Source organism: Pseudophryne corroboree, chromosome 10 (genome assembly GCF_028390025.1).
Source record: "Pseudophryne corroboree isolate aPseCor3 chromosome 10, aPseCor3.hap2, whole genome shotgun sequence".
In the NCBI taxonomy this organism is placed as follows: domain Eukaryota; kingdom Metazoa; phylum Chordata; class Amphibia; order Anura; family Myobatrachidae; genus Pseudophryne; species Pseudophryne corroboree.
In genome coordinates this window covers 109,852,778-109,880,577 of record NC_086453.1, presented here as the reverse complement: position 1 = coordinate 109,880,577, position 27,800 = coordinate 109,852,778, and the positions used below count along the sequence as shown (strand labels likewise).

Genomic DNA, 27,800 nt, shown 5'->3' with positions numbered 1-27,800 from the left:
CTGACTGTTTTCTATATTTTAATATTTTATATGCTCATTGTTTAAAAAAAATAAAAAATAAAAAATCTTTGCTTATTGAAATATACTTACTATGACAATTTAAACTTTGTTAAGCGCTGTTCATATACTGTTTTGTTCATCCCTTCCTTAGGGAGACTGACTATCTCCCAATATTACAGCTGCAAGGGGAAACCGCTCTTGGATGCGCCTGAGTTTTTTATGTACTTGTTATATAAACCCTTCTCCTCTTCAGGTGTGTTTGGGGATGAGATTCCACATGCTCCCGCTTCTGTGCAGGCGCACAAACTTAAGTGGAAAACTACTCCATGTGGAAAGACACTTCAATTTTGTTAAATAGGCCCGCCTTTTAAATTTTCCTGGACCACTACAATTGGGCCAGGGACAGGATAGGTCGATATCCGGATGGTAGGTCGACACCACTTAGGTCGACAGTCAGTAGGTCGACTACTATTGGTCGACACTGACATGGTCGACATAGGAAAATGCTCGACACATTAAAATGTTCAACACAAAAAAGGTCGACATGGCTTTATTTAAAAAAAAATAGCATTTTATCTTTTTCATACTTTACCATCCATGTGAACTATGATTGGGATTAGTAACCTGTGCTGAGCATCGCGGCAGCGGTGCGAGGCACCTTGCCCACATGCAAGGGGACGCGGTACACTAATTGGGATTCCTGGTCATGCTACGCAAAAAACAACACCAAAACAGTTCAAAAATCTATGTCGGCATTTTCATGTGTCGACTATTCCATGCGTCGACCATTTTGCCATGTTGACCATATTAATGTTGACCAATAATGGTTTATCTAATGACTGTCGACCTTAACTAGGTCGTCCATTTATCCCAGAACCGGATAGGTCTGGGCGGGCATTAAATAATGAAGAAAAACGCATTGGTCACTAAGTTAAGCCCACCCAAACCTAACCTGTCCCTGGACCATTTATGTCACATTTGAAAAAGCGGAGTGTTTAATTACAGAGGAGTATCAGACTGGGAGAACGTGTGCTGGAAGCAGGAAGCAACAGCAACTTGGAGAATGGTGCTGGGAGGGAGAGACACAGCAGACTGGGAGCAACACTGTACTCACAAGAAGAAGCCTCAGTCATCCGGCTATCATTGGACCAGCGCTCAAGCTATTGTACAATTCTACCATTTGTGGTGTATTACAAGGGAAAACCAAAAACTGAGCATCTTAGCTACAGTATGCTATTATTTCAAACTGTCTGGAACACAACACAATGACAGTCCACTGCTTCCAGAGGAAACTCAAACTTATTGTAGCATACATTTTTTAAATCACCAAAAAAGATTTTCGACTTCTCCGATGGGTCAGCCGACCTATTTTAAGGCATTATATTAGGAGGCACCTACTATAACCTTGCCTGGGTCATGTTTGGTCTGCATTTCCCTGTGCTTGCTTCTTGAAAAAGTTATCCTTAGTTGAGCAGAATTATTTGTAGGAAAATAGGATGTTTGTCTAGCACTAAGGGCCTTTTTCAGAGATGGAAGCAGTTTGTACGGCAGCTGCGTCTTTGGGCGCGGCCACTGTACTAAAAAGCGGCCAGAGGCATCTTGTTTAAATAGACGCCTCCTGCATGCTTGTGTGATCCACTGCTCAAATCCAAAGACACAGCATCGTATGATTTGCATGAACATGGGCCCTCATTTCGAGTTGTTCGTTCGTTCTTTTTCATCGCATCGCAGCGATTTTCCGCAAACTGCGCATGCGCAATGTTCGCACTGCGACTGCGCCAAGTAAATTTGCTAAGAAGTTTGGTATTTTACTCACGGCATTACGAGGTTTTTTCTTCGTTCTAGTGATCGTTGTGTGATTGACAGGAAGTGGGCGTTTCTGGGCGGAAACTGGCCGTTTTATGGGTGTGTGTGAAAAAACGCTGCCGTTTCTGGGAAAAACGCGGGAGTGGCTGGAGAAACGGGGGAGTGTCTGGGCGAACGCTGGGTGTGTTTGTGACGTCAAACCAGGAACGAAACTGACTGAACTGATCGCAGTGGCAGAGTAAGTGTCGAGCTACTCAGAAACTGCTTAGAAATTTCTATTCGCAATTTTGAGAATCTTTCGTTCGCAATTTTGAGAATCTTTCGTTCGCAATTTTGCTAAGCTAAGATTCACTCCCAGTAGGCGGCGGCTTAGCGTGTGCAATGCTGCTAAAAGCAGCTTGCGAGCGAACAACTCGGAATGAGGGCCATGGTCCGTCTGAGTAATCCCCAGGTTACACAAGATGGCTGGGCTATCCATGCTGCTGAGGCCAGGAAATCTGTGTCTGAAGATGCAGACCCTGACCTTGCCACTCCCAGAAAATAGGGGAGACATGCCTCCATTTTTGAGACTGCTACACAACTCTGCGCACCTCTGCCCCCAAACACTGACAGCCCGTCAATCAGGCTGCTGCATGGAGGGCATGGATGCGATCATGCAGGATTCATTCTGCACATATGCAGGACGGGTCCTAAGCAGGCACAGCCGTCCCACCATCAGAGGTGTACACAAACCATTAAGTTTGCATACATCTCTGAATCAGGCCCTAAGATAATAGTGACACATCATACAAGAGGCTAATACAGTGATTATCACATGCACAGATTACAGGAATCTTAAATATCTAAAATCTGATGGCCTTGTGTTTTTTTAACCAGGAATAGGCAAACGCAGGGGAGATTCCAGTTGCCCAGAAACACCCTTCCCCACAGTTCAGCCAGCAGCCACTACATTCAGAGGCAGCAGATTTTCCTGCCAAATCTGCTGTGTATGTTTCTGTGGATCTGAGTCCTCAACTATCAGACCAGAGAGAGAATCTGTTAACTGGCTTACGGTGATCATTGGGCCTGCATATGTCTGATGTACTATATTCAGGGCCGGCTTTACCATTAGGCAGCTTTAGACGGCTGCCTATGGGCACTGACTACTGGGGGGGCGCCGCTGAATTAATCTAGCAAAAATGTGAATGATGTCTCTGTATGCAGCCTCCATCATTTACACTGCGCTGGCTGTTGCTGCAGGTCTAATCATATGTATAATGACGCAATTCACCCCAGCCCACCTGCATCTCCCCTCTGAGAGGTGGTGGTGGGGAATGTAGGTTAGGGGGCGCTAGGCTGAAGCTTTACCTAGGGTGCAGAGAGACCTTGCACCGGCCCTGACTATATTATATAAACTTCACTTTGTTTGGGGCAGACAGTAGCATTTTACATGTGCAGTATGTATCGTTCATGGGCTGGCGACAATCGCTCTATAATCAAACATTTGGAAACCCCCTCTAGATATCATGTGTTTGCCCCTTCCAGGTATTTATTTACAGTTTCTTATATAGTGCAGCATATTCTATTTCGCTTTACAATTGGAAACAACAGTGATAAGACAAACTGGGTAATAACAGACAGACATAGAGGTAGGAAGGCCCTGCACGCAAACTAAAGGTGCATACACATGGTGAGAAATTGACTATCTCCGATTTTGACTTTGCAATTTCCCCTGAACTCCCTGGAGCCCTGAACCACTGATATTGACTATCTTGGTTGAGATTTTAACTACAGTATGTGAGATTTTGACTAAGTGCCAGTTTTGACTATACTACTGTATGTACTAGATTGTACACAATATAGTCAAGATTGACTTGTCTGCACATTCTATCTTTTCTTAAGATATCGACCACACGGGAGCGCACATCCAAGCTGTGTACATACAGTGCGATTTGCACTAACTTTTCTTACGATTTTGACGATATACTCCCTTTCCTTACGATTTTGACAATATCGTAAGGTTACATTGCACCGTGTGTATGCACCTTTACAGTCTATAAGGAATTAGGAAGGATACACAAGGACAGGCACTCTCTATATCATAGCGGTCCCACCAGATTAAAAAGACAGTCCTGATGGGTTGTAATTAATTAGATATTAATATTTCTGAAGGTCATGTGGGCTGTTCAGGAATGTAATAAGCTTGATAGAAGAGTTGGAGGCTAGAGGAGAGTCTTATCGTGTGTTATAGTTATCTATAGACCTGCGCTATGGCTTAGCCCTACTTACCTATTTGGCAGTGACACAATGCATAGGACAATCACAGAATTTGGCCTATATGATATTGCTGCACAACATTATAGGACTGGATTTTAATATATTTTTCATTCAAATTCAGCTTGGTACTTGTGGACCATAAACATTTCAATAACTGTAAATCCTGATGATTTCATATATTACTCAGCACACACCAGAATAACAATGACACACAGAAGCTTGATATAAACGGGTTTAGAATACAGGAAATGATCTACAAATGGCAATCATATTACAAGAAAAGGAAAAAAGCAATTAAACTGGGAACTCAGTGGGGAAATAATAATTTGCCCTCAGATTCTGATCGCTTCAGCGTAGTTACTGAATACAATTTCATTTATATTAAAGGATATTCCCCATAGCGCATCAAATCAAGTATGATATACTTTTAATGAAGATTAGTAACCACTTCATAAATTCTTATTACTACTACTTAATATATGTATATAATATACATCTGACAATGAGAGTGTGGGTTATTTACCACATAAAGAAGAAGATCTGCACAAAATTCCATCAATGACTATAGTAAGCATATCACTGAGATGAGCTGGGTGCCTGCTTACTAAGAAGCAATAATTACAATTACTGCTAATTGCTCTTCGGTGCCAGTTATTGCAGTGGAATGTTAGTAAATAGCAGGCATTTTTGTGATAAATGGTAAATTCTGGCAGTGATTACCAATGCTACTGGAAGGAGAAAAGTACAGCTCTTGTTGGAACACTGTTATTGTCTGTGTAGTTATAAAATAAAAAATAACTTTTATTTCAAGTAATGAAAAAGGATTTTTAGAGAGGACATACATACACAACGAACATTAAACACACACACAATTAAATCTAAATCGGCTGTACACCCTGGCTTCTAGGGACCGCAGCCAGTTGCACATGCGCCACGTGGTCTTCTAGGGGCCAGCCAGTTGTGCACATGCACCAGTCGCATGCCCGACCACATGCATTGCGCTGGCGAAAAAGAGAACAGAGGCCGGTCCGTTACTCGCACTGCAGCACACATGCAGCCCCCCTCACGTAAAGTAGGAGCCTACACTGGTCCACTGGGCAGATGCATACCTCCCAACCATCCCAAATTTAGCGAGACAGTCCTGCTGATTGGACACTGTCCCGCTGACCCACCCACGGGCTGCAGTGTCCCGTGTGGGGGGAGACGACAGTTGGAAGAGCCAGTGACCATCGATGTGCATGGCATCTATCAGTGCAAGAAGGGGAGCCAGCTGCTGTCCAGACGCTCAGGGAGCACTGGATATGTCCCCAAATGATGTCAACATCGCAGCCCCGCCCCTCCATCCAAAGCCCCCCCCCCTTTCCAGCCTCCGGCGCGGCAAGGAGCTACGAAAGTTGGGAGGAATGCAGATGTTATATGGATGTTATATAGATGTATCAAATATTACAGGTCAAACATAACAGTGATGTGGAATACTTAGGCTTAACATACCATCCCTTTAAATGGGGACACTTATGAATTACACTGGCTCTGTGGCTCGCTTAATTCAAGCCTGCATTTCACCTGGCTTTTAATCAGCCATAGAACCTGTGTAATTCACGAGTGTCCCGGTTTAAAAGGATGGTACGGTAAACCTAGGAATATTGGGCACCTTTATTTCCTTAAGAGATGAAGAGCCACGAGATGGGGTGTCCCTGACTGCCAACTCCCTGGTTCATAATCCTGACCCCCACAAGCACAAGAAGGGATAGGTGGTGCTCTCTGATCTGGAAAGCAAAAGGCATTGCCAGGCCCCATAATAACATTTTATGGAGTGTTAGCGGCACTCTTCCACCCCATAACCAAAATCTTATTTGTCATTTTATCTCCTAATAGAAGTAACTTTGTTCTGCACATTAAAATCTAAGGGAAATTAGGATTCAGATTTAGTTGCTAAATTGCAAAAACCCTGTCACGCCTAAATCCTGCTAAATGCTAGCGAGTCCTAAGATAAAAATTGTAATTGATTAATCCTTAGTGTTATTATATTAGCATATCAAGTTTGGAGCTGTCCGCTCTCCGCACATGTTACAGTGATACAGTGTATGAGATACACTATTGCTTTGTTTCCACGCTATTTATATATTGTATTTCACAGAGTTTAGAGTGTATGGATTGAGCAGGGAGGATGGCAGGATACACTTGTTGAAACCAAGCTCTGCTTGACGGAAACATGTAATTTTACTCAAATTTGTAGGCTAAAATACTAGGTATGTGAGCATGTGCAGTGGCGTAACAGGCCAGCAGTGCATCCTGACCACATGACATAACACCGGAAAGTGCATGCGGCTGTAGAGGCGGGATGTATTTATGCCGACAAACAGGGACTATTCCCACTCGTGGGTGTCCGCAAGGGGCTTCGTTGCGCTCGCCCTCTGCGCGCTGGGCATCTAAATGCCGGGATCCCGCCGTTGGTATTGTGACCAGTAGTCTCCTGATCGCCGGCCACACATACCCAACCCGCACAGAATGCAGGGTGGCAATGCATGTAGCGATACATATGGTACTAGCTGCAGGGTACCATTCCTGGCATCCTGCAAGCCAGAAGCAAGGGCTGTGGGGTAGTGGTGGTGCCTCCCCCACTCACCTGCGCTCTGTACACTGCTTACACACCCCTAGTTATGGCAATAAGTATATGTGTACAAAGACCCATATGCAGTAAGTCAGGGGCGGATTGGCCATAGGGAAGATTCCTGGTGGGACAAAGTTCATGTGTGCGTGGGGAGGAGGGGAGGCGCGTGGACTGTTTTGTTTGTTGACATGTGAGGGGTGATGCTGGCCCCATGGTTACAGGGTATAGATCTAGTGCTGCTCATGTGAGGGGTGGTGCTAGTCCTAAAATTTGCACCGAGGTCGCTGGATGACTAAGCTAAGCGACCCAAGTGGCCGGCACAAACACCTGGCCCATCTAGGAGTGGCACTGCAGTGTCAGACAGGATGGCACTTAAAAAAAATGTCCCCAAACAGCACATGATGCAAAGATAAAAAAAAAAAAGAGGTGCAAGATGGAATTGTCCTTGGGCCCTCCCACCCACCCTTATGTTGTTTAAACAGGACATGCACACTTTAACAAACCCATCATTTCTGCGACAGGGTCTGCCACACGACTGTGGCTGAAATGACTGGTTGGTTTGGGCCACAGCCAAAAAAAGAAGCAATCAATCTCTCCTTGCTCAAACTGGCTCTACAGAGGCAAAATGTCCACCTCATCATCATCCTCCGATTCCTTACCCCTTTCACTGTGTACATCCCCTTCGTCACAGAGTATTAATTCGTCCCCACTGGAATCCACCATTTCAGGTCCCTGTGTACTTTCTGGAGGCAATTGCTGCTGGTGAATGTCTCCACGGAGGAATTGATTATAATTCATTGTGATGAACATCATCTTCTCCACATTTTGTGGAAGTAACCTCGTACGCCGATCGCTGACAAGGTGACCGGCTGCACTAAACACTTTCGGAGTACACACTGGAGGGGGGGCAACTTAGGTAAAATAAAGCCAGTTTGTGCAAGGGCCTCCAAATTGCCTCTTTTTCCTGCCAGTATACGTACGGACTGTCTGACGTGCCTACTTGGATGCGGTCACTCATATAATCCTCCACCATTCTTTCAATGGTGACAGAATCATATGCAGTGACAGTAGACAACATGTCAGTAATCGTTGGCAGGTCCTTCAGTCCGGACCAGATGTCAGCACTCGCTCCAGACTGCCCTGCATCACCACCAGCGGGTGGGCTCGAAATTCTTAGCCTTTTCCTCGCAGCCCCAGTTGCGGGAGAATGTGAAGGAGGAGCTGTTGACGGGTCACGTTCCGCTTGAGTTGACAAGTGTCTCACCAGCAGGTCTTTGAACATGTGCAGACTTGTGTCTGCCGGAAAGAGAGATACAAATTAGGCTTTAAACCTAGGATCGAGCACGGTGGCCAAAATGTAGTGCTCTGATTTCAACAGATTGACCACCCGTGAATCCTGGTTAAGCGAATTAAGGGCTCCATCCACAAGTCCCACATGCCTAGCGGAATCGCTCTGTTTTAGCTCCACCTTCAATCTCTCCAGCTGCTTCTGCAAAAGCCTAATGAGGGGAATGACCTGACTCTGGCTGGCAGTGTCTGAACTGACTTCACGTGTGGCAAGTTCAAAGGGTTGCAGAACCTTGCACAATGTTGAAATCATCCTCCACTGCGCTTGAGTCAGGTGCATTCCCCCTCCTTTGCCTATATCGTAGGCAGATGTAAAGGCTTGAATGGCCTTTTGCTGCTCCTCCATCCTCTGAAGCATATAGAGCAGGCATTCCCAACCGCGGTCCTCAAGGCACACCAACAGTGCAGGTTTTAGGGATAACCAGGCTTCAGCACAGATGGTTAAATCAAAATAACGGAGGAACTAATTAAGTCACCTGTGTTCAAGCCTGGATATCACTAAAACCAGGACTGTTAGTGTGCCTTGAGGACCGAGGTTGGGAAACACTGATATAGAGGGTTGAATTCCACCTCGTTACCACCTCTTGCTTCAGATGATGGTGTGGCAGGTTCAGGAGTGTTTGCTGGTGCTCCAGTCTTCGGCACGCGGTTGCTGAATGCCGAAAGTGTCCCGCAATTCTTCGGGACACCGACAGCATCTCTTGCATGCCCCTGTCATTTTTAAAAAAATTCTGCACCATTAAATTCAATGTATGTGCAAAACATGGGACGTGCTGGAAATTGCCCACATGTAATGCATGCACAATATTGGTGGCATTGTCCGATGTCACAAATCCCTAGGAGAGTCCAATTGGGGTAAGCCATTCTGCGATGATGTTCCTCAGTTTCCATAAGAGGTTGTCAGCTGTGTGCCTCTTCTGGAAAGCGGTGATACAAAGCATAGCCTTCCTAGGAACGAGTTGGCATTTGCGAGATGCTGCTACTGGTGCCGCCACTGCTGTTCTTGCTGTGGGAGGCAATACATCTACCCAGTGGGCTGTCACAGTCATATAGTCCTGAGTCTGCCCTGCTCAACTTGTCCACATGTCCGTTGTTAAGTGGACATTGGGTACAACTGCATTTTTTAGGACACTGTTGAGTCTTTTTCTGACGTCTGTGTACATTCTCTGTATCGCCTGCCTAGAGAAGTGGAACCTAGATGGTATTTGGAACCGGGGACACAATACCTCAAGCAATTCTCTAAATCCCTGTGAACTAACGGAGAATACCGAACACATGTTTAACACCAACACAGCTGCCAAGGCCTGAGTTATCTGCTTTGCAGCAGAATGACTGCTGTGATATTTCATCTTCCTCGCAAAGGACTGTTGGACATTCAATTGCTTACTGGAAGTAGTACAAGTGGTCTTCCACTTCCCCTCAGGGATGACGATCGACTCCCAGCAGCAACAACAGCAGTGCTAGCAGCAGTAGGCGTTACACTCAAGGATGCATCGGAGGAATCCCAGTCAGGAGAGGACTCGTCAGACTTGCCAGTGACATGGCCTGCAGGACTATTGGCGTTCCTGTCTGAGGAGGAAATTGGCACTGAGGGAGTTGGTGGTGTGGTTTGCAGGAGCTTGGGTACAAGAGGAAGGGATTCAGTTGTCAGTGGACTGCTTCCGCTGTCACCCAAAGTTTTTGAACTTGTCAATGACTTCTGATGAATGCGCTCCAGGTGACGTATAAGGGAGGATGTTCCTAGGTGGTTAACGTCCTTACCCCTACTTATTACAGCTTGACAAAGGCAACACACGGCTTGACACCTGTTGTCCGCATTTCTGTTAAAATAATTCCAAACCGAAGAGGTGATTTTTTTTGTAATTTGACCAGGCATGTCAATGGCCATATTCGTCCCACGGACAACAGGTGTCTCCCCGGGTGCCTGACTTAAACAAACCATCTCACCATCAGAATCCTCCTTGTCAATTTCCTCCTCAGCACCAGCAACACCTATATCCTCATCCTGGTGTACTTCAACAGTGACATCTTCAATTTGACTATCAGGAACTGGACTGTGGGTGCTCCTTCCAGCACTTGCAGGGGGCATGCAAATGGTGGAAGGAGCTACCTCTTCCCGTCCAGTGTTGGGAAGGTCAGGCATCGCAACCAACACAATTGGACTCTCCTTGGGGATTTGTGATTTAGAAGAACGCACAGTTCTTTGCTGTGCTTTTGCCAGCTTAAGTCTTTTCATTTTTCTAGCGGGAGGATGAGTGCTTTCATCCTCATGTGAAGCTGAACCACTAGCCATGAACATAGGCCAGGGCCTCAACCGTTCCTTGCCACTCTGTGTCGTAAATGGCATATTGGCAAGTTTACGCTTCTCCTCAGATGCTTTTAATTTTAATTTTTGGGTCATTTTACTGAACTTTAGTTTTTTTGATTTTACTTGCTCTCTACTATGACATTGGGCATCGGTCCTGGCAGACTACGTTGATGGCATTTCATCGTCTCGGTCGTGACTAGTGGCAGCAGCTTCAGCACGAGGTGGAAGTGGATCTTTCCCTATTTTACCCTCCACATTTTTGTTCTCCATTTTTTAATGTGTGGAATTATATGCCAGTAATATATCAATAGCAATGGCATACTGTACTGTACTATATGTATACTGCTGGTCACCAAAATGCTGCACTGTCCTACTATATACTGCTCACAATAATTCCGCACAGATATGGATAATATACTTGACACAGAGCTGCAAGATACAGCAATGGTCTACTGTACTGTACTATATGTATACTGCTGGTCACCAAAATGCTGCACTGTCCTACTATATACTGCCCCCAATAATGCAGCACAGATATGGATAGTATACTTGACACAGAGCTGCAAGATACAGCAATGGCCTACTGTACTGTACTATATGTATACTGCTGGTCACCAAAATGCTGCACTGTCCTACTATATACTGCTCACAATAATGCAGCACAGATATGGATAGTATACTTGACACAGAGCTGCAAGATACAGCAATGGCCTACTGTACTGTATTAGGGTGGTCATTCCGAGTTGTTCGCTCGTTACCGATTTATTTTCGCTATGCTGCTATTTGTTGCTAAATGCGCATGCGCATGGTACGCAGGGCACATGCGCTTAGTTATTTAACTAAAAACTTAGCAGTTTTGCTGTTGTTCGTGCGGCGCTTTTCAGTCACACTGCTGATCGGTGAGTGATTGACAGGAAAGGGGTGTTTCTGGGTGGTAACTGAGCGTTTTCCGGGAGTCTGCTAAAAACGCAGTCGTGTCAGGTAAAAACGCAGGAGAGTCTGGAGAAATGGGGGAGTGGCTGGCCGAACGCAGGGCGTGTTTGTGACCTCAAACCAGGAACTAAGCGGACTGAGATGATCGCAATCTAGGAGTAGGTCTAAAGCTACTCAGAAACTGCAAGAAAATATTTAGTAGCAATTCTGCTACTCTTTCGTTCGCTATTCTGCTAAGCTAAGATACACTCCCAGAGGGCGGCGGCCTAGCGTTTGCAATGCTGCTAAAAGCAGCTAGCGAGCGAACAACTCGGAATGAGGGCTTATATGTATACTGCTGGTCAACAAAATGCTGCACTCTCCTACTATATACTGCTCACAATAATGCAACACAGATATGGATAGTATACTTGACACAGAGCTGCAAGATGCAGCAATGGCCTACTGTACTGTACTATATGTATACTGCTGGTCACCAAAATGCTGCAATGTCCTACTATATACTGCTCACAATAATGCAGCACAGATATGGATAGTATACTTGACACAGAGCTGCAAGATTCAGCAATGGCCTACTGTACTGTACTACTATAATTATATACTGGTGGTCCCCACAATGCAGCACACTGAGCACAGATATTTGCAGCACACTGAGTACAGATATGGAGCGTTTTCAGGCAGAGAACGTAGATATTTTCAGCACACTGAGCACAGATATTTGCAGCACACTGAGCACAGATATTTGCAGCACACTGAGCACAGATACGGAGCTTTTCAGGGAGAGAACGCAGCCACATCCTCTCCGTTCAATCTCCAATGCACGAGTGAAAATGGCCGCGACGCGCGGTTTTTTATATAGAATACGAATCTCGCGAGAATCCGACAGCGGGATGATGACGTTCGGGCGCGTTTGGGTTAACCGAGCAAGGTGGGAAGATCCGAGGCTGCCTTGGACCCGTGTAAAATAGTTGAAGTTCGAGGGGGTTCAGATCTCGGAGAACCGAACCCGCTCATCTCTACTACATATATGTTAATAAATAAATATATAGATATTACAGCCAAGAATTATAAAACCTCTTGGTGTCCCTAGGCCCTTCAAACAGCAGTGGAAATGTGAAACAAATTGTAATACCAAAAGCTATACAGATGGAGCCTTGCTCATCTAAACCGTCTATGGCGTTTGTCCCGATCACGGAGTCGCAGTGTGCCTAGTTGCAAGGCAGCACGTTTTGTCGCGGGGTTGCGCATAGAGATTAGGGAGGCGTATGGTGTTACCAGTGAGTGTGATACCAGTGATTATCCACCAGATGATCGCTTTTGAAAATCACCATTACACGTGCATGAGATTAGCAGAGAGCTGCCCAGCAAATGACAGCTCACTCACGCCAGGCATCTCTCGATCTCTAGCTGCATGCACAATGCTAACATGTTTTACAAATGAATGTGCCTTCTGTGGCTTCTGGGTGAGACATCATTTGCCGGGCAGATCTGCTAGTGTTGGGCGTCTTTTCTTGCTGTAAGATTTCTCCGACCGCAGTGGGATCCGCTTGTTGGTAGAAGTATCAGGTGGTATCTCTGTGCAGGGGTCTGCGTACAAGCACATACAGTAACCTGCACCCATTATAGGGATCCGTTATGATATATCGGCAGACGGCATGCCGGCTGTCAGCAAACTTACAGCCGCATCGCGTCTGCTGAAATCCCGGCAATGAGTCCCTTTGCGGGCTTGCTGCGCTTGCCACGCTTCGGGCCCGGTGGTGAGCTTTGCTTTCCACAGGTTCTATTCCTACTCGGTTGGTGGCGTGGGAATTATGTGTGGATGACAGTCTTCCGTCCGTCGGTAAAATGCCAGCTATCAGGATTCTGGCATCGGTCTCCTGAACACCGGCATCCTGATAGCTGCCATATTAATTGCATCCCCATTATAGATATGCCTATACGGTACATGACCAATAAACAAGAGAGGAATCGGCAGCAGAAAGAAAGAAGTAATAATGCCACTGTATAGGTCATTGGTATGGCCTCATCTAGAATACTGTGTTCAGTTCTGGAGGCCATATCTTCAAAAGGATATTAATACATTAGAAACTGTACAAAGAAGGGCAACTAAAATGGTGCATGGCCTACATCACAAAACATACCCAGAAAGACTAAGAAATCTCAATATGTATAGTTTGGAGCAGAGAAGGGAAAGATGAGACATGATAAAAACTTTCAAATATGTCAAGGGTTTTAACAAAGTCCAGGAGGGAAACATTCTCCAAATGAAGAGAAGCAATAGGACACGAGGACATGCACTGAGACTGGAGGGGGGGGGGGGGGGTTCAGGGGAAATTTTAGGTAAAATTACTTCACAGAAAGGGTAGTGGACAAGTGGAATAGCCTCCCATTAGCATACCTCCCAACTTTTGATTTTGCTAAAGAGGGACAAACGGGCGGCAAAGCCACGTGCACTCCTAAAAAGGGGTGTGGCCTAAGAAAAAGGGTGTGGTTTCACGAGGACCCGCGGTCGTGAGCCACGCCCCCCATTTTCATCACCCTGGGGGCCTGCCCAGCGCTCTGTGAGCCGCTGGCATGCCCACTCTCCCTCTGACTCCAGTGAATAGACGCTGTGCGCATGCACACAGCGTCTATTCACTGCTGCTCTGCTAAGCAGGGCAGCGAGAGACAGAGCCTCCCAACTAACCCCCCCACCGCGGGACACTGCGACCCGCGGGTGGCACAGCGGGACAGTCCCCAAAAAGCGGGACTGTCCCGCGAAAATTGGGACAGTTGGGAGGTATGCATCAGAGGTGGTAGAGGATAAGACAGTAGAGATTTTTAAACATGCATGGGATAGACATAAGGATATCCTTACAAAGAAATAAGGATCAAACAAGGTTAGAGATAAAAACAATGTAAAAAAAAAAGGGGGCAGTCTAGATGGGCCAAGTGGTTCTTATCTGCCGTCAAATTCTATGTTTCTATGTAACAATTATAGATAAAAAAAAAGAAATCATAGCATAATTTTAACAAAATTGTATCTAAACTTCAATCAAAGTAGCCACTAGCATTTGTGGCATTTTTTCTACTATGAAATCAAACATTGTTTGTGAAACATTTCCCATCACTGTACCAGAAGTTCCCACAAAAGTGTTGCACTTGTAGGTTGCTTTCTATTCACCCTTCTGTTCGGTTCATCCCAATATAGCTTGTTGGGGTATAATTCTGGGAACTGAGCTGGCCAGTCCATGATTTGAAGCTAAGGGGGAAATTTACTAAGCTCCCGATTTTGACCGAGATGCCGTTTTTTCATCAAAGTGTCATCTCGGTAATTTACTAAACACTAATCACGGCAGAGATGAGGGCATTCGTAATTTTTTGCAAGTCCAAGTAAAAAATTACGAATGAATACACCATCGGTCAAAACGCGGCTGTTTAAGTATGAATCTCGGTCATTTACTAAGAAGTGCAAAGCAAAAAACAAACAAACACTGCCGTGAAAAATTACAACTCGTAAAAAAGTGCTAAAAAAAAACAGACCTTTTTTTTTTATTCGTGATTGGATAGGCATGCACGGATCCATGAGATCCGTGCATGTATATCAGTGGGAAGGGGTGGGAAAGTGCTTATTTTTTCAAAAAAAATTGCGTGGGGTCCCCCCTCCTAAGCATAACCAGCCTCGGGCTCTTTGAGCCGATCCTGGTTGCAGAAATATGGGGAAAAAAATTACAGGGGTTCCCCCATATTTAAGCAACCAGCATCGGGCTCTGCGCCTGGTCCTGGTCCCAAAAATACGGGGGACAAAAAGAGTAGGGGTCCCCCGTATTTTTAAAACCAGCACCGGGCTCCACTAGCTGGACAGATAATGCCACAGCCGGGGGTCACTTTTATATAGTGCCCTGCGGCCGTGGCATCAAAAATCCAACTAGTCACTCCTGGCCGGGGTACCCTGGGGGAGTGGGGACTCCTTCAATCAAGGGGTCCCCCCCCCCAGCCACCCAAGGGCCAGGGGTGAAGCCCGAGGCTGTCCCCCCCCATCCAATGGGCTGCGGATGGGGAGGCTGATAGCCTTTGTTGTAAAAGAAAAGATATTGTTTTTAGTAGCAGTACTACAAGGCCCAGCAAGCCTCCCCCGCATGCTGGTACTTGGAGAACCACAAGTACCAGCATGTGACGGAAAAACGGGCCCGCTGGTACCTGTAGTACTACTACTAAAAAAATACCCAAAAAAAGACAAGACACACACACCGTGAAAGTATAATTTTATTACATACATACACACATACATACATACTTACCTTAAGTTCCCACGCTGGTCGGTCCTCTTCTCCAGTAGAATCCAAGGGGTACCTGTTGAAGAAATTATACTCACGAGATCCAGGGGTCCAGGGTCCTCGGGGAATCCAGGTGTAATCCACGTACTTGAAAAAAATAACAAAACGGACACTCGAGCCACGCACTAAAAGGGGACCCATGTTTGCACATGGATCCCCTTTTCCCGACTGCCAGAAACCCACTCTGACTGATGTCTAAGTGGGTTTCTTCAGCCAATCAGGGAGTGCCACGTTGTAGCACTCTCCTGATCGGCTGTGTGCTCCTGTCCTCACTGACAGGCAGCACACGGCAGTGTTACAATGTAGCGCCTATGCGCTACATTGTAACCAATGATGGGAACTTTCTGCCCTGCGGTTGACCTAAAGTGACGTCACCGCTGAGCAAGAAAGTTCCCAGCATTGGTTACAATGGAGCGCATAGGCGCTACATTGTAACACTGCCGTGTGCTGCCTGTCAGTTAGGACAGGAGCACACAGCCGATCAGGAGAGTGCTACAACGTGGCACTCCCTGATTGGCTGAAGAAACCCACTTAGACATCAGTCAGAGTGGGTTTCTGGCAGTCGGGAAAAGGGGATCCATGTGCAAACATGGGTCCCCTTTTAGTGCGTGGCTCGAGTGTCCGTTTTGTTATTTTTTTCAAGTACGTGGATTACACCTGGATTCCCCGAGGACCCTGGACCCCTGGATCTCGTGAGTATAATTTCTTCAACAGGTACCCCTTGGATTCTACTGGAGAAGAGGACCGACCTGCGTGGGAACATAAGGTAAGTATGTATGTATGTGTGTATGTATGTAATAAAATTATACTTTCACGGTGTGTGTGTCTTGTGTTTTTTTGGGTATTTTTTTAGTAGTAGTACTACAGGTACCAGTGGGCCCGTTTTTCCGCCGCATGCTGGTACTTGTGGTTCTCCAAGTACCAGCATGCGGGGGAGGCTTGCTGGGACTTGTAGTAGTGCTACTAAAAACAATATCTTTTCTTTTACAACAAAGGCTATAAGCCCCCCCATCCGCAGCCCATTGGATGGGGGGGGACAGCCTCGGGCTTCACCCCTGGCCCTTGGGTGGCTGGGGGGGGGGGACCCCTTGATTGAAGGGGTCCCCACTCCCCCAGGGTACCCCGGCCAGGGGTGACTAGTTGGATTTTTGATGCCACGGCCGCAGGGCACTATATAAAAGTGACCCCCGGCTGTGGCATTATCTGTCCAGCTAGTGGAGCCCGGTGCTGGTTTTAAAAATACGGGGGACCCCTACTCTTTTTGTCCCCCGTATTTTTGGAACCAGGACCAGGCGCAGAGCCCGATGCTGGTTGCTTAAATATGGGGGAACCCCTGTCAATTTTTTTCCCATATTTCGGCAACCAGGATCGGCTCAAAGAGCCCGAGGCTGGTTATGCTTAGGAGGGGGGACCCCACGCAATTTTTTTTTTAAATTTTACAGTGTTTAATTAAAAAAAAAAAAAAAATAGAACCCCAGCACGGATCACACAGATCCGGCCGAGATTAATTGTAAAAAAGTCGGCAGTGTTTTGCTAATCACTGCCGTAAAAAACACAAAAAAAACACGAATGACATCGACATCGGAAGAAAAGAAAAACCCGAATACGACAGCTTAGTAAATCCATCGTAACAAATTCAAAAAGTTGCAGTTTTACACTTTCGATGTCATTCGTGATTGAACTTTGACCTGAAACGGGAAAATACGAATCTTAGTAAATTTACCCCTCAGTGTCTTGTTTATTTCCTCACAGGTGGTCTGGGTCATTGGACTGGAGCTGGACTGGAACACACAGGTACAGTGGAAATCCCCGGTGGACCTTACTACATTAAAACCAACCACCTTCTCTATGTGTTATGTTCCAGGCTTTGCTCTTGAATTGTATATTGTATATTGTAACAATATTAGAGGGTCCGTTACCTGGTGGAGTGGGACATAAACATAGGTTCTTGTATTGATTCTATAGAAATGACACCAAGATTTGCTTAAAGGGTAGCCAAACATCTGTGATGGCTGGACATATGCCCTCTGGTTGATGACCACACCCCTTATGCACGGGCCCCTACCATTGCATTTCCCAGTGGGCCCTACATGTCCCAGTCTGGCACTGAATCCTTCGCCAACTAGCATAGACCATAGAGTTCTGCATGTTGCTGCAAAATGTTGTTGTAGCCCTTTTGGTTCAGGGTGGCATTCTCTCTGTGCATATCACTGGCATCCAGTAAAAGAGCCCCAGGCCATTACACTTTCTCCTCCACATATAACAGTTTATTTACTAAGCAACACTTAGTAGCCTTACATTTAAAAGGACAATGCTTTTATTAGCAAAATATGGCATGTTTTGCTGCTAAAAGCATTGTCCCATTATATTTTACGCTTAAACATGCCAAGAAGTTGTGGCTTTTACAAGCTGCCACTTAGAAAATAAAACTAACACATTGAGGAACCAACCTTTCACCTATTCAATGGCATATACCCTGCATGATGAACTGATTCACCAGGCCATAAGACTTATCTTTCAGTTTTCATTAGTCCACTGGCGGTGCTTCATGGCTCAGGAAAGCCTCTTTTTCATTGCTGCAGAACAGCTGATAGTTCTCAACCCATTGCCTGATCCCAGAAAATAATCTTATTTCATAACTCTGAAATGTTTTCAGTTTTTGCAAACTTAAAGTTTTTTTTAACAGCATACCCTTTTACCATTTCTCATTATTCACTGGACCTGAATTCCTTAAATATCAATTATTTAAAACTGGAAAAAAAAATGGGTGCTTAAATGTTTGAGTGGTAGCGTATTTTCAGTGGGTGGTATTATTTCTGCCCCCAGTCCCCCCACTCTCCTTCATATTTAGCATCCCCATCCATTTTAAGATTATCTGGAGACATAGGGGGGGTGATTCCGAGTTGTTCGCTCGCTAGCTGCTTTTAGCAGCATTGCACACGCTAAGCCGCCGCCCTCTGGGAGTGTATCTTAGCTTAGCAGAAGTGCGAACGAAAGATTAGCAGAATTTCGAATAGAAATTTCTTAGCAGTTTCTGAGTAGCTCCAGACTTACTCAGCCATAGCAGAAATATTTATATTGAAGTGTAGCGCTCAGTCCTAGCTAATAATTTTGCTTGTCTATGCTTTGTGTGAAAATAATATTGTCTGTAGGTACCCTAGGGTTAGATGTAGCCACACCTATACGATAGGGTGAGACCTGCTGTATAGGTCTGTGAGTTCACAAGTTAATAGCAATAGAAATGCGCACATGTAGCTGGTTAATGTTATAAATGACAAGTTCGAATCGTTGACATGGGTACTAACTGTACCGCTATGTTTATTGTGATAATGGGTAAAATAAAATAAAATAAAAAACAAAAGATAAAATAAAATAAAAAACAAAATAAAGTAAAATAGGAAGGTGATAAACTGAAAGAGTTACTAAATAATAGCACTCCTTGTAATTAAGGGGCAGATGTATCAACCTGGAGAAGGCATAAGGAAGTGATAAACCAGTGATATGTGCAAGGTGATAAACATACCAGCCAATCAGCTCCAATATGTAAATTAACAGTTAGGAGCTGATTGGCTGGTGCATTATCACCTTGCACTTAACACTGCTTTATCACTGGTTTATCACTTCCTTATGCCTTCTCCAGGTTAATACATCTACCCCTGTGTTCGTTAAGTCTGTGCTGCAGCTTGCGGCGTCCCGCACAGCTGCTGATAAGTCTCTTGTTAAGATGGTAAAAGTTCAAATTCCGTGCTGCACTGTTAGATCCGAGGCATAAATATATAGTCAGCGCTTTCTGTAGTTGTGTGTATTGTGATTCCAAACGGCAGTGTCGTAGCTCCAACGCGTTTCAGCCTCTAGGGCCTTCCTCTGGGAGTAGTGGATCTACTCAGCCATTGCGACCAGCTCAGTCCTTTTCTTTCCTGGTTTGACGTCACAAACACACCCAGCGTTTGCCCAACCACTCCCCCGTTTCTTCAGCCACTCCTGCGTTTTGCAACTCGAACGCCTGCGTTTTTTCGCACACTCCCATAAAACGGCCAGTTTCCGCCCCGAAACACCCACTTCCTGTCAATCACAGTCCGATCAGCACAGGAGTGAAAAGGCTTTGTTATGCCGTGAGTAAAATACCTAACTTTTGTGTAAAATAACTAAGCACATGCGCTCTGCGAACCTTGCGCATGCGCTGTAAGCGACTAATCGCAGTATAGCGAAAATCGGCAACGAGCGAACAACTTGGAATTACCCCCAAGGTTCCATACTGCGCTTCAACTTGCACAGAACTGAACAGAAATCTTCTTTTCTATTTAAATGCTTATAGATTATGGGGTATATTCAATTGAAGTCAGATCCATTCCGACATTTATTTGTCGGAATGGACCTGACCTGGGCTATTTGATGCATTCTCAATTCGACTTTAAAGTTCTTGCTTGCTGGAGCCGGGTGGACGCTGTTGTGAGCGGCGGCTGTGACATCCTCCGGCGCTGCTCTCCCCGTCTGGCTGCCCATGGCTCTCCCCGTCTCTGCTCCCGCATCTCGCTTCGACTTTTTTTAAGGTCGAATTGAGATGGTCGAAAAGGGGGCCAAAACCGACAGGTTTTTGCCCCGTTTTTCGACACAAGCACGCGGATCGGCAGCTATTCCGCCGATCCACGTGCTTTTCGAGAAGTCGAATTCCTCGACTTGTCGAGTAATTTGGGGTTAGATTGAATAGGTCGGAACCCCTTCCGACCTAAAAAAGTCGAAAACTGACGTCTTTTTGACAGACGGCAGCTTTCAACTTCAATTGAATATACCCCTATGTTTACAACTGAGCTACAATAATGTATTTTTCTCTTACGTCCTAGAGGATGCTGGGGACTCCGTAAGGACCATGGGGTATAGACGGGCTCCGCAGGAGATAGGGCACCCAAAAAGAACTTTGACTATGGGTGTGCACTGGCTCCTCCCTCTATGCCTCTCCTCCAGACCTCAGTTAGATCTTGTGCCCAGAGGAGAATGGGTGCACTGCAGAGAGCTCTCCAGAGTTTTCTGTGGAAAAAGAATTTTGTTAGGTTTTTATTTTCAGGGAGTCCTGTTGGCAACAGGCTCCCTGCATCGTGGGACCGAGGAGAGAGAAGCAGAGCTGGCTTGTAAAGTTGGGCACTGCTTCTAGGCTACTGGACACCATTAGCTCCAGAGGGAGTCAGAACACAGGTCTCACCTGGGGTTCGTCCCGGAGCCGCGCAGCCGTCCTCCTCACAGATGCCGAAGATAGAAGCCGGGTGAGTATTGTGGAAAAGATTGAGGCGGCAGAAGACATCAGATCTTCATGAGGTAGACGCGCAGCGGTAAGCTGCGCGCCATTGCTCCCAGTCACACACAAACAAGCAGGCACTGAAGGGTGCAGGGCGCAGGGGGGCGCCCTGGGCAGCAATAAACCTCAATTTGGCCATAAATACGATGGATTAGGCTGTGGGACAGTAAATACGCGGACCCCCGCCATCTTATTAGTATATGATGATGGGACCGAAGCCCGCCGTCGGGTGGACGGGGCTTGATCCTCAGCACTAACCAGCGCCATTTTCTCCACAGAGGCTGCATGAGAAAACGCTGGCTCCCTGTTCTCTCCCCTGCTGAACTTCACAGGTTGGAAAAAGGAGGAGGGGGGCACTTTGGCGACGCAGTGAGTGGAGATTACAATTATAAACATATAACAGCGCTATCTGGTTATATATTCCAGTGTTTTTAAGCGCTGGGTGTGTGCTGGCATACTCTATCTCTCTGTCTCTCCTAAGGGCCTGGTTGGGGTTTTGTCCCCTTATAGGTAACGCCCTGTGTGTGGGGGGTGTCGGTACGTGTGTGTCGACATGTCTGAGGCGGAAGGCTTCTCCAAGGAGGAGGTGGAGCAAATGAGTGGTGTGTCCCCGTCGGTTGTGCCGACTCCATATTGGATGGACATGTGGCATACGTTGCATGCAAGTGTGGCATCTTTACATAAAAGGCTTGATAAGGCTGGTTTAGGGGGGACATCAGGCGGTCAATCCTCAAATTGGACCGACTCACAGGGCCCGTCGGGGTCTCAAAAGCGTCCCTTAACACAAGACACTACTACCGACACGGATTCTGATTCCAGTGTCGACTGTGACGAAGTAAAATTGCACCCTAGGGTGACTAAAACTATTCAGTGTATGATTGTGGCAATAAGGGATGTGTTGCATATTGTGGATGAACCCTCGGTCCCCGACACAAGGGTACACATGTTTAAGGAAAAGAAACAGATTATTAATTTTCCCACATCTCATGAATTGAATGAGTTCTTTGGAAAAGCTTGGGAGACTCCGGATAAGAGACCGCAGATCCCCAAAAGAATTTTTATGGCATACCCTTTCCCTAAGCAGGACAGGGAGATTTGGGAATTACCCCCCACTGTGGACAAGGCCCTGACGCGCTTGTCCAAGAAAGTGGCGCTACCGTCTCCTGACACAGCGGCCCTTAAGGACCCTGCAGATCGTAGGCAAGAAACTACCTTAAAGGGTATTTATTCTCATACGGGTGCTGTGCTAAGACCGACGATTGCGTCGGCATGGGTGTGTAGCGCAATTGCAGCTGGGACAGATGTGCTGACAAATCAATTTGATACTATGGATAAGGATACTATATTCCTAACTCTAGCCCATATAAAAGACGCAGTCTTATTTATGAGGGATGCTCAAAGGGACATTGGATTGCTAGCTGCTAGGGCCAATGCCATGTCTATCTCCGCGAGAAGATCCTTATGGACTCGCCAATGGACGGGTGATGCGGATTCCAAAAAACATATGGAAGTACTACCCTATAAGGGTGATGTATTGTTTGGGGATGGGCTGACGGACCTGGTTTCCACAGCTACAGCAGGTAAATCAAATTTTTTACCATATATTCCCCAACAGCAAAAGAAAGCAACACCTTATCAGATGCAGTCCTTTCGGTCGCACAAGTCCAAAAGAGGTCGTGGATCCTCTTTCCTCGCCAGAGGTAAGGGTAGAGGCAAGAGAGCACCTGCTTCGGCAGGTGCCCAGGAACAAAAGTCCTCCCCGGCTGCTCCAAAACCCACAGCATGACGCTGGGGCTCCCCTGAGGGAGTCCGCACCGGTGGGGGCACGTCTTCGACTTTTCAGTTAGGTCTGGGTCAGATCGGACCTGAATCCCTGGGTGTTGGAAATAGTTTCACAGGGTTACAAACTGGAATTCGAGGAGGTGCCCCCGCGCCGATTTTTCAAGTCGGCCCTACCAGCTTCCACATCGGAAAGGGATGTAGTGTTATCTGCAATTCAAACGCTGTGTATACAGCAAGTGATAATCAAGGTTCCCCTGCACCAGCAGGGAAGAGGTTACTACTCAACCCTATTTGTGGCCCTGAAACCGGACGGTTCGGTCAGACCGATTTTGAATCTGAAATCCCTAAACCTGTACATAAAAAGATTCAAATTCAAAATGGAATCACTCAGAGCGATAATAGCCAACATGGAGGAGGGGGAGTTTGTGGTGTCTCTGGACATAAAGGATGCGTACCTTCATGTCCCCATATATGCCCCCCATCAGGAATACCTGAGATTCGCTGTACAGGATTGTCATTACCAATTTCAGACGTTGCCGTTTGGACTTTCCACGGCCCCGAGGATTTTCACCAAGATAATGGCGGAAATGATGGTGGTCCTGCGCAAGCATGGAGTCACAATTATCCCATACTTGGACGATCTCCTGATAAACGCGAGATCAAGAGAGAAATTACTGAGCAGTGTGGCGCTCTCTCTGAGAGTGCTCCAGCAACACGGTTGGATTCTAAATCTACCGAAGTCATAGTTGATTCCGACAACTCGTCTACCGTTCCTAGGTATGATACTGGATACGGAACAAATGAAGGTCTTCCTCCCAATAGAGAAAGCCCAAGACATCCAGAACATGGTCAGAGACCTGCTAAAACCGAAAAGGGTGTCAGTTCACCAATGCACTCGAGTGCTGGGGAAAATGGTGGCGGCCTACGAGGCCATTCCCTTCGGAAGGTTCCATGCAAGGACTTTTCAATGGGACCTTCTGGACAAGTGGCCCGGGTCCCATCTGCATTTACATCGGAAAATAACTCTGTCCCCAGGAACCAGAGTGACCCTCCTGTGGTGGTTGCAGAGTGCTCACCTGCTGGAGGGTCTCCGGTTCGGGATTCAGGACTGGATCCTGGTTACCACGGACGCGAGCCTCCGAGGATGGGGAGCGGTCACACAGGGAAAGACTTTTCAGGGTCTTTGGTCAGACCAGGAGTCCTGTCTACACATCAATGTGTTGGAACTCAGGGCCATTTACAACGGCTTTCGACAAGCGGAGAGTTTTCTTCAAAACCTTCCGGTTCTGATTCAATCAGACAATGTCACAGCAGTGGCTCATGTGAACCGCCAAGGCAGGACAAGAAGCAGAGTCGCAATGGCGGAAGCCACAAAGATCCTTCGCTGGGCGGTTATCATGTAAGCGCTCTGTCGGCTGTCTTCATTCCGGGAGTGGACAACTGGGAAGCAGACTTCCTCAGCAGACACGATCTCCATCCAGGAGAGTGGGGACTTCATCAAGAAGTCTTTGCAGATGTAACACGTCTTTGGGGAACTCCTCAAATAGACATGATGGCGTCACGCCTCAACAAAAAACTTCAGAGGTATTGCACCAGGTCTCGGGACCCTCAGGCAGTAGCAGTAGACGCACTAGTAACACCGTGGGGGTTCGACTCGGTCTACGTGTTCCCTCCTCTTCCTCTCATCACGAAAGTGTTGAGGATCATAAGACGAAGAAGAGTACAGACGATACTCGTTGTCCCAGACTGGCCTCGAAGGGCTTGGTTCTCGGATCTACAAGAGATGCTCACAGGAGACCCCTGGCCTCTTCCCCTGAGGGAAGACCTGTTGCAGCAGGGGCCCTGTGTATTTCAAGACTTACCGCAGTTACGTTTGACGGCATGGCGGTTGAACGCCGAATCCTAGCAAAAAAAGGGGATTCCGGAAGAGGTCATCCCTACTTTAATAAAGGCTAGGAAGGAGGTGACGATAAAACATTATCACCGTATCTGGCGCAAGTTTGTGTCTTGGTGTGAGACCAAGAATGCACCTACGGAAGATTTTCATTTGGGTCGTCTGCTCCACTTCCTACAGACAGGAGTGGATATGGGCCTGAAATTAGGCTCGGTTAAGGTACAGATTTCGTCCCTCTCGATTTTCTTTCAGAAGGAATTGGCTTCTCTTCCAGAAGTCCAGACGTTTGTAAAGGGAGTGCTGCACATCCAGCCCCCTTTTGTGCCTCCAGTGGCACCATGGGACCTGAACGTGGTGTTGCAGTTCCTAAAATCACACTGGTTTGAACCGCTTAACAAGGTTGAATTGAAATTTCTTACCTGGAAGGTGGTAATGTTGTTGGCCTTAGCATCAGCAAGGCGAGTGTCAGAATTGGCGGCTCTATCACACAAGAGCCCCTACTTGATTTTTCATGTGGATCGAGCTGAATTGAGGACACGTCCGCAATTTTTGCCTAAAGTGGTTTCGTCGTTCCATATGAATCAACCTATTGTGGTGCCTGTGGCTACTGGTGACCTGGAGGATTCCAGATCCCTGGACGTAGTCAGGGCCTTAAAAATTTATGTAGCCAGGACGGCTAAAATTAGGAAAACAGAGGCTCTGTTTGTCCTGTATGCGGCCAATAAGATTGGCGCTCCTGCTTCAAAGCAGACTATTGCTCGCTGGATCTGTAATACGATTCAGCAGGCTCACTCTACGGCTGGATTGCCGGTACCAAATTCGGTTAAGGCCCATTCCACTAGGAAGGTGGGCTCTTCTTGGGCGGCTGCCCGAGGCGTCTCGGCTTTACAACTTTGCCGAGCGGCGACGTGGTCGGGGTCAAACACTTTTGCTAAATTCTACAAGTTTGATACCCTGGCTGATGAGGACCTAGCGTTTGCTCAGTCGGTGCTGCAGAGTCATCCGTACTCTCCCGCCCGATTGGATGCTTTGGTATAAACCCCATGGTCCTTACGGAGTCCCCAGCATCCTCTAGGATGTAAGAGAAAATAAGATTTTAAACCTACCGGTAAATCTATTTCTCCTAGTCCGTAGAGGATGCTGGGCGCCCGTCCCAGTGCGGAAACTCTGCAAGACTTGTATATAGTTGTTGATTACATAAGGGTTATGTTACAGTTGACATCGGTCTTGGACCGTTACTGTCGTTTGTTCATACTGTTAACTGGTTATGTATGTTCCAGGTTACATGGTATGATTGGTGTGGGCTGGTATGAATCTTGCCCTTGGATTGCTAAATCCTGCCTTGTATTGTCCATCTCCTCTGGGCACAGTTCTCTAACTGAGGTCTGGAGGAGGGGCATAGAGCCAGTGCACACCCATAGTCAAAGTTCTTTTTGGGTGCCCTATCTCCTGCGGAGCCCGTCTATACCCCATGGTCCTTACGGAGTCCCCAGCATCCTCTACGGACTAGGAGAAATAGATTTACCGGTAGGTTTAAAATCTTATTTTCGAGGAACATGTTTGAATAATTTTTTATGCTTCAGATCAGCTACAAACATCCTTCTGAACTGCCTCTCTATTAATTTTACACAGGTTCTAATGCGACTGATCCGAGATGCCAATTGGCGGGCATCAATGATCGGCGATCCATCAGAGAATCAGCAACACAGCATGTTAAAAATCCACCACTCACCGATCCCCATCATGTTTTTGATCGTAATCGGAGAATTGAGGATTTCCAACATGTTGGATTTCCCCGACCCCCTGAAAGAATTCAACCGTAAAATACCAGATGTATGAGCTCCTTGACAAACACACCCATGAGTTATTTTTCCATGGTCTCAGATGCATTTGCGTTTTTCAAGCCAAGTCCCTTGACGTTAATATTTAGTTCTATACAGCTGCCACCATGATTTAATCTAGTCAAAATTTGATCCAGAATGATTGACAGGCTAGAAGTGGATATGTTAGCGAGAGCTGTTTACAACTCTACTTTCACATTTAATCGTTTTCACCCTGGCGACTCTGTGTTTGCTGACAGGTTGTCAGCTGACACCTAGTCAATGACAATTATTGAAGTCTGGCCAAAACACTTTTAATTATGTCATAAGAAAGGAGGTAAAGTGGAGATCACTGTGAGCAAATAAACAGAACATTGCAAGCACTGGGGAATGTTTATTTATAAACCATGTCAAAAATCCAAAATCAGGTTCTGTGACCATTTGAATGCCTTTACTTTTGCTATATAATACATGAGCACTATACATGTGTTCAATGCTCCTTACAGCAAATATTCCCAGTATACAATCACAAAATGTGCATTATAATTTCTTAGCTTGGACTCCATGATACTTTATTATAGTATTTATTTTGCAGTAAGTGCTGACGGGCCTCTTGCATCCAGAGCTGCACAGTCAGGGTCCCCAGACTGTTAGTACAGAGCTTTACACACAGGATTTGAGGTCACCTATGTATTATTATTTCTGATATATATATAATATCCATTTTCAGAGAAAAGAAGATTACATTTCTTATGATAATATTTTCACATTTTGAACCCAAATTAAGACATCACTACGGATGGCAGCTGGTAAATTCACAGGGGGCGAATCACCTCCGTTGTTTACTTTTATCAACTTGGAGGAAAAGAGAAATTGACCCTTGACCTATTAAGTTGAATAAATCCTTGTTTTTGCTTGACTGTATAAGTGACTAATTGTCATTGTAAAAGATTGATTAAACTGAACTGTCTGCTGTAATTTCACTAATAATACAGTATATAGCGTGTACGTTGGTATCATGTATATAAGGAATACATACTATATACTGGCGGGCAGTATGCCAGCTGTCATGATCCTGACAGCGTCACTCGCGTCCACCAGAATGCCGGCAGCGAGGCGAGTGTTAAGAGTCCCCTTGCGGGCTCGGTGGCTCGCCACAGGTTCTGTTCTCACTCTATGGGTATGGGTATTCCGGCTGCCAGCATTGTCGGCTTTTGGGATTTCGGAGTTGGTATCCTTACCGCCGGGATCCTGACAGCCAGAAAATTGATTGCATCCCCTTTATAAAATATGGGCCCTCATTCCGAGTTGATCGCTCGCAAGGCGAATTTAGCAGAGTTGCTCACGCTAAGCCTACGCCTACTGGGAGTGTATCTTAGCTTCTTAAAATTGCGACCGATGTATTCGCAATATTGCGATTACAAACTACTTAGCAGT

The 27,800-nt window shown here is 46.2% G+C and overlaps 1 protein-coding gene across 7 annotated transcripts in view; it reads left to right on the top strand.

The window, feature by feature from the left end:
• The window catches only part of IZUMO1 (izumo sperm-oocyte fusion 1), a 393,444-nt gene that overhangs the window by 92,655 nt on the left and 272,989 nt on the right, over positions 1 to 27,800 (top strand). For 2 of the 7 annotated variants that reach the window (XM_063942729.1, XM_063942728.1), the window contains one exon: positions 17,330 to 17,371. The exons of the other annotated variants lie outside the window; for them this stretch is intronic. The gene's annotated coding sequence lies outside the window, so the exon portion shown is untranslated. The remainder of the gene's footprint in view (positions 1 to 17,329; positions 17,372 to 27,800) is intronic. 7 annotated transcript variants of the gene reach the window in all.